Genomic DNA, 9,968 nt, shown 5'->3' with positions numbered 1-9,968 from the left:
TCATAAAATGCTCCTGTTTGAACCAGCCGGTCCAATTTCCCCGGTTTTGCTGCGTAAAAAGCTGAATCGCACCCACTGTAGAATTAAGTATGATAGGATGCCATCACTGCTAATATATATGGTTTCATAGGGGAGTAGCCTTGAGTTAGCAATTGGAAAATTGTTTGCTTCTGAAATTGGAAGGCTGGGTTACTTCTTAGATCGTGGCTACAAAGCCTGCCAAAAGTGAAACAGAATTAAAAATGTAAGTAAGTTTTGGGGTCTCTACCGAGGGAAATATGATAATTTGGGCAGCCACCATAATTTAGGGTTTTGGCTCATTTTATTGTTGGAGACCCGGGGCTAGCAAGTAATATATGCCCTAATTACTTTATGAGCTCTGATTTAAGCATGGAAGCGCATGGAAAATGGCAAGCAAATGGCAGTACGGAAGCTCAAGTTTTTCCAAGAAGAGGAAGGAATCCAAGTACCAACTCGCCTTTCTATTTCCAACTAAACATCCCCCACAGCCCCTATCAGAAAAAAAAAAAAATCCCCCATAGCTCTTTATTTTATTAACTTTTATATCCCATTTCTTCATACTTAATCCCATGCTGAGAGAGAGAGAGAGAGAGAGAGTGTGGATATGTGTGTTTGTAAAATAGATACATATAGAGATGGCTTGGTTAGAGTGCCCACTGGTCCCAATATGGGTTGGGCTCTGTAATTGATATCCTTTGGCACATCTATGGTGTTTCATTTGCTGCAAGTGCAAAATGTAGATCTAACTCCAAGTTCAAAAAGGCAGTCCAGATGCTTCAAGTGGACCTACAACCCAAACAAATCAGCAAGGAGAGTGTGGACACTTCATTGAAGTTGTACCTTGGTGTGCGAAAGTTGTACCTTGGTGTGCGACCACTACAGAAAAAAAAGGATTATTGTTGGACTCTAAATTACAACGGAAAATAAAACGTGAGAAAATTAGTTTTCCATGCTTGCATCGCCGACTCTTCTTTGATGCTACGTGAAACGTCTTTTGAGCATCGCAAGTGACTTAAAAGCATCGATAATATCAATTCAAATTCAATTGTTCCTATAGTGAACTATAGATCTTGAAATGATGGCTCCATTCCAACTTTAGCTACCTCTAGATCTTCTATTTCTAAAATTTTGAGATTTCGCCATATATGGTTTATAGATTATGAAATCTAAATACAATTATTTCATAAGAGATTGTGAAATCTCTCTTTTAGATTACTAATAAATGGGATGTTAGCATCCAAGGTTGATTTGGTCACCAGGGGGGGGCGCAAATCATAAGTGATCAGCCTTAGGTCTAATGACTTCCTTTTCGTAGAAGGAGCAAAGACAATGTTAACTTCTCACACAAAGACAAGGCAATAAAAAAAATGGAGACTTTTGACTTGTAGTGGGATCTAGAGAAGGGGTGACAGTGGATGAGGGGGGGGGGGATGGAAAGGTGGCCAGGGGAGAGGAACCTTAAACATCAAAGAGCCTTGCGTTTTTCAAAGAAAAGAAAAGAAAAGAAAGAACATGTGGCCCGCCACCCTCCTCATTTGCATGGGGGGAGTGTACTGGACGGAAGGAAGAATGCAGTGTATCCACCCCAAATATCTCAAAACCACTGCTTCCCCACCTTCCCAGAATCCATAGATATCACTCGCAGCAGACGCAGACGCAAGCCATCCTCACCAAACAACAGACAAAAAAAAAGGGAAAAGGTGGCAGCCCACCTCAACATCGAAGGTATTGCGTTTTGCCTTTCGGACATCCCTCGGTTCACACTTTCCCATCAAACACAATCACTGCCACCGCCCTCTCTCTTCTCTCCATCCAGCCCATTGTTTTTTCTTGGTTGGTTTCTCTTTTTTTTTTTTTTGGGTTTTGGTTTTGCTCTCTTACGGGGGAAAAAATAAAGAGCATGGGAGATCACATGCGGTGATCTCACTTGTCATTCTATTTTAATGTTCTTGATCTTGGTTTTTTAAAGGGTAGATTCAGTCTAGGAGGGTTGGAATGCCAAAGAGTTAATTCCAGAAGTGGCAAGAAAGAGGACAGGTATTCTTTTGCTTTGTCTCTCGATGGTTCTTTCTTGATTTGTTGTTGTGGACTTGGTTGATCGGTCTGTGCTTGTTTCAATCATCAATAGATTTCTTAATGCAAGGTTCTTTTTTTTCTTCATAGTGAAAACATTACTTAGAGCACATTTTGATCCTGTTATAGATGTTTTGGATGAGGATTCTGTATCCCTCTGATCATTAAATGAACTTTCAGAATCAAGATTTCTTTCCTCTTATTCTTCTTCTTCCTTTTTCTTTTTTTGATGCTGTGAGTATATTTTCATCTGGTGGTCAAGTTGGAAATCTCCCATCATCATGAAAAGGTAAAAACAAGGGGGAAAAATCTTGCATGCTAAAGCTGTATTGTGTGATCTGGGTGATGATTTCTTATAAGCCTGTTGGTTCAAGATGTGGAAGTTTCTTTCTTCGTTGTTACTATTAGTTCCTTTTCTTTTCCCATATTTTTGGACCTGATTTTTTTTTTTTTTTTGGTTTTTTGGGGTGGGGGGCTGGCGCTGAAAATTGTATGTTAAATATGTTGGATTGATGTGGATTCTCATTCCAAATTTTCATTTTAACAGATAGTTTGATTAGATCTTATACTTTGATCTGGTACTACACGTTCCAAAATTTTCATTTTATCAGGCAGTTTGATTTAGATCTTATACTATCTTCGATGATTTAATGATGGATTGACTGCAATTTTGGCTGAAATTAACAGCAGTGGAAGGCCAATGTACTCCAAGAACTTGTGAATCTGATCACTGCTTTTGGAAATCATAACATCCAATATTCCTTCAAAACTATTTGGCATCCAGAAGTTTTTCTGCATCAATATCTCAACTCCTGTGCTTACTGTGAGTCAGACATAAGCTCCACCGTAGCTGCATCAATACGTCAGGCCAGATTTTGGCCATCCAGTTCCCATTTTAGTGCTTTCTTATATCTTAACAACTCACATTGGTGATCTGGGATGTGTATCTTTAGCCTGTGAAGTGGATAAGAGGAACTTGAAATTGATGAGAAATTTTGCTTCCAGTCAGCTGCATCATATCATTTAAGTGGAGAAAAAGAAGGCTATCAATATTCTAACTAGCAACCAGTGGTTTCCGACGCAAGATCCCAGTGGACCTGTGTGTTTTCTGTGGGGATTGATAAACCTGGACTCTGGAACTTAAATGCATTTTGAAATATTGAACACAGACTCCAGATTGCCAAAGGTTAACTCAAGGGCTTGTTGGATTTGTATGATGGAAGGCAGAGCAAGGAGAGATAGATTCGCAAGGGAATCGAGCAACAACAACAAAAGGCCTCAACAACATGGGCAGGACCATAGAGCCTACACTTCGAGCTATTTCAGCATGGAATCATTTCTGGTACTTATCTGCCTTACTGCATCCTTACTCATTCTTCCACTAATTCTGCCTCCATTGCCTCCGCCGCCTTTCTTGCTATTACTGCTTCCTATATGCATACTTGTTGTGTTAATGGTCTTGGCTTTAATGCCTTCGGATGTCCGGAACATTGCCTCCCCTTACTTGTAAAGAAGCTTCTTCTGTATAAAGGTGAGCGAGTGAAAATGTCTTTTTAATTTTGAATGATAAGAACAATGGTTACAAAATGTTTCAGGCATTCAGTTAATTTGCCTACTAAAATGGTAGTGATCATATTCGGACCGAACTAAACGACTTGGAGCATCAAACATGGTTAAGCTGCTTTACATGATAGTACTTTTGAACTTTGATTAACTTTCAAATCTCAGTGTGGTGAATTCAGAGCATTTCTTAATGACAAACTGCTGATTCCATGCTAAAACTTGTGTGTGCTGCTAATTATAAAATATTTGCATTTCCATAGCCAACTATTGCTGGTTTGACCAAGAAAGTAAAACCTAAGAAGCTTAAGGTTGTCTATGCTTTAATCACACAATGGCCTGAAAATTTTGTTAGAGATAACTGTACACTTAGAAACATCCATCTGTAGTCTCTCTCTCTCTCTCTCTCTTTTTTTGTTGGGGGGCCGGGGGTTGGGGGGGGGGGGGGGGGGGGGGGGGGTGTGGGGCTACATAAGGGGGGTCATAAGCCCCAAAAAACAAAGAACAAGGGCTTAATTACAAACAAAAAAAAGAAACTCCAGCACTATCAGCCAGTACCGGCGTTTTTATTGTGCTGGAAGGGATGTAGTAGAATAAGAAATCATTGTTTGAAGGAGTCTGGCTAAGTTATCCATGGGCTGGTTCGCTTCTCGAAAAATATGAGACACCTTGAAGGAGTTTACAGAAGCTGCACATTGAACAATGTTCCAGAGAAAAGGATTTTGAATATGAACAATGGAGGGTAGCAGAGAAAAGTTTTGTTGATATTCCCCTATCCATTCAGAAGCCCTTGGACTCTCAAGTTTGGGGTCATGAAACTAGAAAGAATGTAGGAGTCAGTTTTGTCTCATGGAGTTTTCAATATAGATAAACTAGTTAGGGCAATGGTACATCTATCCTAGAGCAGCAGCCATAATTTAAGATAGATCACACGAGAAATATTTTGTCGCTGCATCGACATCAAGATTTTTTTACTGTAGCAGGTTGTCACTTCTTGCATGATTTGCATCATAGCAAGGAAGACGCATTTCACCTATAAAAGGATTATTTAATTTCTCATCCTACTTTTTGCATGCTTTCTCAATTATTTTTCATATAATGTTGTATGAAGGCACCTTTTTGTTCTTAATAATTGGCAAGGATTTGGTTTGGTCCTTGCCCTCTATAAAAACTAGTGATAAAGATAGATATCTTATGCAAATGAACGAAGACCAGTGTTTAGTTAGTAACAAGCATTTTTCTGCTTTCATTTGTTAAAACGCAATATAGTTGACTACCCTAGTTTAACTATCATCTAAAGTAACATAAATATCAAGCATAGTACCTAGAAGTCTGCATATTCCTCTAGGCTGTGTTTATAGACATATCAGCAGTTGTGCTTATCATGCTATGTTCCTCCTTGGAAGCAACATTATTCCCCATGTTTGTGAAGGTTGTCTCTGCTTGTCACTCTCTTAGATGAGAATGGCGAAGAAGGATTTTATAGTGCAAAAATATGGTAATGATATTAAGCCTGTGGGTTAGTGTTGTGGACATGACAAACATTTCCTGCCCTTCTAAAGCTCATGGCTATTTTGTATCTTCCACTGCAAACCAATTCAGCTGTGCAAGAACAATGCTAAACTCCTTACTTTCACTGCTGCATGTCTTTTTTATGAACCATGTCCTTTCAGCTCTTTGGTTCAATAACTTTTATTAACCACAGGGTGGCTTAGACTGGAATTTTGAGTGATTCTGACTCAAAACAATTAAAAACTATATTCAGGATGTCAATGGATAAAGGATTATAAGATATTTGTATGTTAAGTGAGTACGCAATCAAATGCCTGCAGTTGTTTAAGCCAATGCCAGTGCCCTTCGTTTCTTGGGAGACACCTTGTACTTTTTACATTATTATTACTTGAGAAGGCCTGTGTTGGTTTTTAAACACAAGGATCTCTTTATCTGCTATTTTTTTTGAGAAAATTAAGTTATGTTTGTGAACTAAGGATCCGGTCATCTATGGAGAAATTCGATCATAAAAGGAAGTGTTTCTATCGTTGCTCCAACCCCGCAAACATGCTTAAGGTGGCAAGCGTAGCTCCCTGCTGCCAGAAGGATCTGCATGAAAGATTAAGACCACCACTGATAAGGGAATGGGAATTGTCAAAAAGTAGGCTACCGTGATGTCGACTCGTTTCATGATTCGAATAAATATTGACATGGATACAACGTAAATAAAATCAGTAATGTTAAACTTGGTTGCATGCCACCGTCATCGACCCCACCACCCACCACATCAAAAAACTATGTGATGGTTGTTCTCCATTCGCATGACCTTGTGTGTTGTTTGTTCTTCTTGTCATCCACCATTTGTCGCTACCCCTTCGAACTAATTGTCTCCTCTTATCATCTCCTTGAGGCTGTCGCCGCCATCCATCTCTTTAGTGATTTTGTCCGCCACCTTATTGTTGTCCTCTTTGATCCCATCATCTTGCTATCATTTCATTGCTGTCCTGTTCGTTCGTTTGTTTATTTTTTAGTGTCCGTCTTCTGCCGCTGTCCATCTACTCGTTCCTCCTCGGTATCTTTTTATTCGTTCTTGTTAGTTCATTCTCTCAAAAGTGTGTGCTATCTATGCGTTCTTGATGTCCATCGCCTCCACGTTTGCTTGGTTCTATACTTCTGATTTTCATTATGATCTTTTATTTATATTATTTAAAAAAAAAAAGGGAAAGAATCAATTATATTTTTTAATTTAAAAAAATAAAAAATAATTTTTTATCTATAATTTTAAAAAAAAATTAAAAACCGTAGCAAATGCTGCCTAAGATTTTGACCTTCTTTTTTAATTTTTGCCTTTCTTGTCCTTCTTATCTTATAAAATAATATCGGTCCATGATAATTATCAGCCAGGACAATCGGTCGTATTACCTAAATCATGATCGTAAATTAATTATAAATACGATAAATAAGAAAAATATATTAGATAAGATCCAAGTGTCACACTCTAAATCCAGAACATAAAACGATCATGCTATCGAGGGATGAGTCCACGATAACACGAAGCCAATCCATCATAATCATCTAAAATCCATCAAATAAAAAGATTCAATTCTTTATTCATCAGATAATTAAATCAATATTAGTTCAGAACATCTAAATCCGAAAGCAAATACAAATTCATATATCAAAATTCATAATTATTTACTATAAGTTCGTGATCATTATATAATTAAACTTCATCTACAAAATTTTCAAGCTTACATCGCAGATTTTCAAAGCCTGGATTTCCTTCATCGGTCCTAGCCCTATTTCTCTCTATAAGAAAAGAAAAATAAAAAGAATATGAGCTACACTAGCCCAATAAGTAGAACTTGCACTTCTTTATCGGATTAAGCATAAGTTTTTCATGATAATGCAATATTTAGAAAATAATAAATAATACAAAATAAAGCATTTCATAGAGCATATAATAAAACAAGTCATAAACCAATCATGCATGCATAAAATCATATATATTTCACAATCATGAATTATAAATCATTCTTGTCATGTATTCATGTCAAGTTTCAAAACATTACTCCCAGATATTCATGCTAAGGTCACTATTATACCCATGACAGGGCAATATTTCTTAATCGACAGAGTTCTTGTTTCGTGTGCTAATATTATACCTATTGGCGGAGCCATGTTTCATGTGGATGCTAGCTCCGGATGTCAACCTTCCCGAAGAGATTCGTTCATAGCTATCTGAGAGCCTTTGAAATCCTTATATCTTTTTCTTAAAATATACGTATACATAGATGGAAAAAATAATGAAATTCATGCTTCATAATTATGCTATTTTCATAAAATGCATTCATGAAATCAATACTCATAATAAAACATGCTTTTTCACATCACATATGCTGATCCTTATTTTATGAAAATATGATTTCATCAATAAAAGGCATATGCATGAAAACTATGGAGATTTAAAAATAAATAAGGAGCGTAAGATCCACTTACCTCAATCGTCCTAGATCTTTAGTCTTCCTTAAATGAAACAGATAACCCTATTTAAAATATTAAATCAGGATCGATTTTCATTCTATATATTTAAAAAAATTAAATAATAATAGAAAGTGATTGACTGAATAACCATCAGATAAACCTCCCAGGCACTAAATCGATTCGGGATCATAGATCCCTAGAAGGAGAAAAGATGGCATGATATGGGATCCATAGGTCTTCTTAGAGAGAGAAAAGAGGAGAGAGAAAATTTTTCGAGAGAAAAAGTAGAGAGAGAAAGTGGAGTGAGAAGAGAGAAAAAGAGAGGAGAAGAGGGGAGAAAGAGGAAAGAGAAAATCTTCTCTCTCTCATTTTTTTTCTTCTTCTTTTTCTTTTCTTTTCTTCTTCTTCTTCTTTCTTTTCTTTTTTTCTTTCTCTTCCTGGCCGAATGGAGGAGGGACCAAGGGGAGAGGCTCGGTGGCTCGGGCTCTAGCGAAAGGTGGTGGCACGGTCGGAGGTCCGACAACGGGTGAAGGTGGCGGTGGAGCCAAGGACGACCAGTGATGAGGTTCGATCGACAGAGATCCGAAAATAATGAAAAATAGGAGACTTTTTTCCTGAAAAAATCTGATGACTCCGGTCACTGGCAATCGTGCTCACAGGCATGGGAAGGAAGGGAGAGAAGAGAGGAAGAGAGATCGCGGCTTACCTCGAGCTCTGGTGACTTCTTCGGCGAGAAATTGAGGCGAGCACGGTGACGGCTTCCGCGAGCGATTTCTGACGATTCTCGTCGTTTCGCTCCGAGATTCTTTGGTGGGAAGGAGGGAGAAGGATCTCTTCCTTAAATAGAGCCGGAGGGAGGAGTTTGACTCCTCCCCGGTAAGGTTTCCGACCCCATTTAGGAGTCAGTCGGAGAAAGAAGAAGACTCCCTGTGGGAGTCTTCTTCAATTTTTCTCTTTTTTTTTTCGTTGGGCTTCTGAGATTTTTTCTTTTTTTTTTTCATTGGGCTTCTGAGATTTTGGGTCTGGTCCAAGGCCCAAATAGGCCGAGTATTACACCAAGGGCATTTTGTCCGACGGGGAGAGCCTATTTCCTGTCACACGCACTCATGCATGGACAAATATAAGCCCATGCATATATACATAATGGACCCAATATGGTGGCAAGTAAAATTTTTCTACATAAATAATATAATAGGTAAAATTATGTTTTTAATCTTAGAACTACATTGTAATTTTTTAAATGATCTTTGAACTACAAAATCATAAGTTTTGGTCTTTGATCTTTTCAAATCATCTTAATATTGTCCTTCGATCAGTTTTCGATGACTTTCTCTAACCGATTTAGTTATTTCTCATTGAACCGATGCTTACGTGGACAATCAAGCTGACATGGACAATCAAGCTCGACTGGCATCCCACACGAATTGCAAAACATCCAAAAAAAGAAAAAAAATGAAGAGGAGTCTTCTCCTTCCTCCCAACCGACTCCTAAATAGAAGTGGAATCCGCTCCGGCCAATGGTGGCAGCAGCTAAGGTTGTGATGATGCAGTCCAAAGAATCCAAACCGACGTCGGTGGTGACCACCGGCATTAGAAAAAGCCAAAAGAAGAGGGCCCGACGTCAGTGGTGACCACCGGCGTCGGAAAAAGCCAAAAGAAAGAGGGCTGAACACAAAAAAATAGGAGAGGCTCTGATCTCGATTTTTCGATGAAGCCGGCAATCGGTGGCTGTGCTCACAGGCAAAGGAAGGGGAGAAGAGGATCTGAGGCTTATCTCGAGCTCCGGTGATGGCTGTGGTGAGAAATTGAGGCGGGCATGGTAAAAGGCTTCTACGAAAAATTCGACGATCGCTGCTGATCAGGTCTCGATTCTTTGATGGAAAATAGAGGGAATGGGGGTGGGGATGCGGCATGAGCACGTGGGGAGGGGGCACGGGGGTTGGATGGCTACGGCGGAGAGGGACGGTAGGGGGCTGGGGGGCTGAGAGGTTATGGCGGAGAGGGATGGCAGGGGGCGCGGGGGCTTGGGGGGTACAACGGAGAGGGACGGCAGGGGGTGCAGGGGTGCGGGGCTACGACGAAGAGGGACGGCAGGGGGTGTGGGGGCTGGAGGACTACGGCGGAGAGGGATGGCAAGGGGGCATGGGACGGTATGAGCACGGGGTGGGGGGTGGCTGAGGGGGGACTGTAGCAGAGAAGGATGGTAGTACAATCGCGGGAGGAAAGGGGGGTCGTGAGGAAGAGAGAGTAGTAAAAATATTATAATATTTTTTTTATTTAGATCGATATTGGTGACTGTCACTTCGGCATCGATGACTGGCATATAGGATTTTTAATTC

At 39.6% G+C, this 9,968-nt stretch overlaps 1 long non-coding RNA gene across 1 annotated transcript; it reads left to right on the top strand.

Annotated features, from left to right (window-relative positions):
* Window positions 1–1,756: 1,756 nt before the first annotated feature.
* Window positions 1,757–3,381, top strand: LOC140858747 (uncharacterized). Its single transcript, XR_012142260.1, has 2 exons — window positions 1,757–2,058; window positions 2,782–3,381. It is a non-coding gene; the product is annotated as an uncharacterized lncRNA (long non-coding RNA).
* The last annotated feature ends 6,587 nt before the right edge of the window (window positions 3,382–9,968 follow it).

This window comes from Elaeis guineensis, chromosome 1, assembly GCF_000442705.2.
Source record: "Elaeis guineensis isolate ETL-2024a chromosome 1, EG11, whole genome shotgun sequence".
In the NCBI taxonomy this organism is placed as follows: domain Eukaryota; kingdom Viridiplantae; phylum Streptophyta; class Magnoliopsida; order Arecales; family Arecaceae; genus Elaeis; species Elaeis guineensis.
This window is presented reverse-complemented; position numbering and strand designations above follow the sequence as displayed.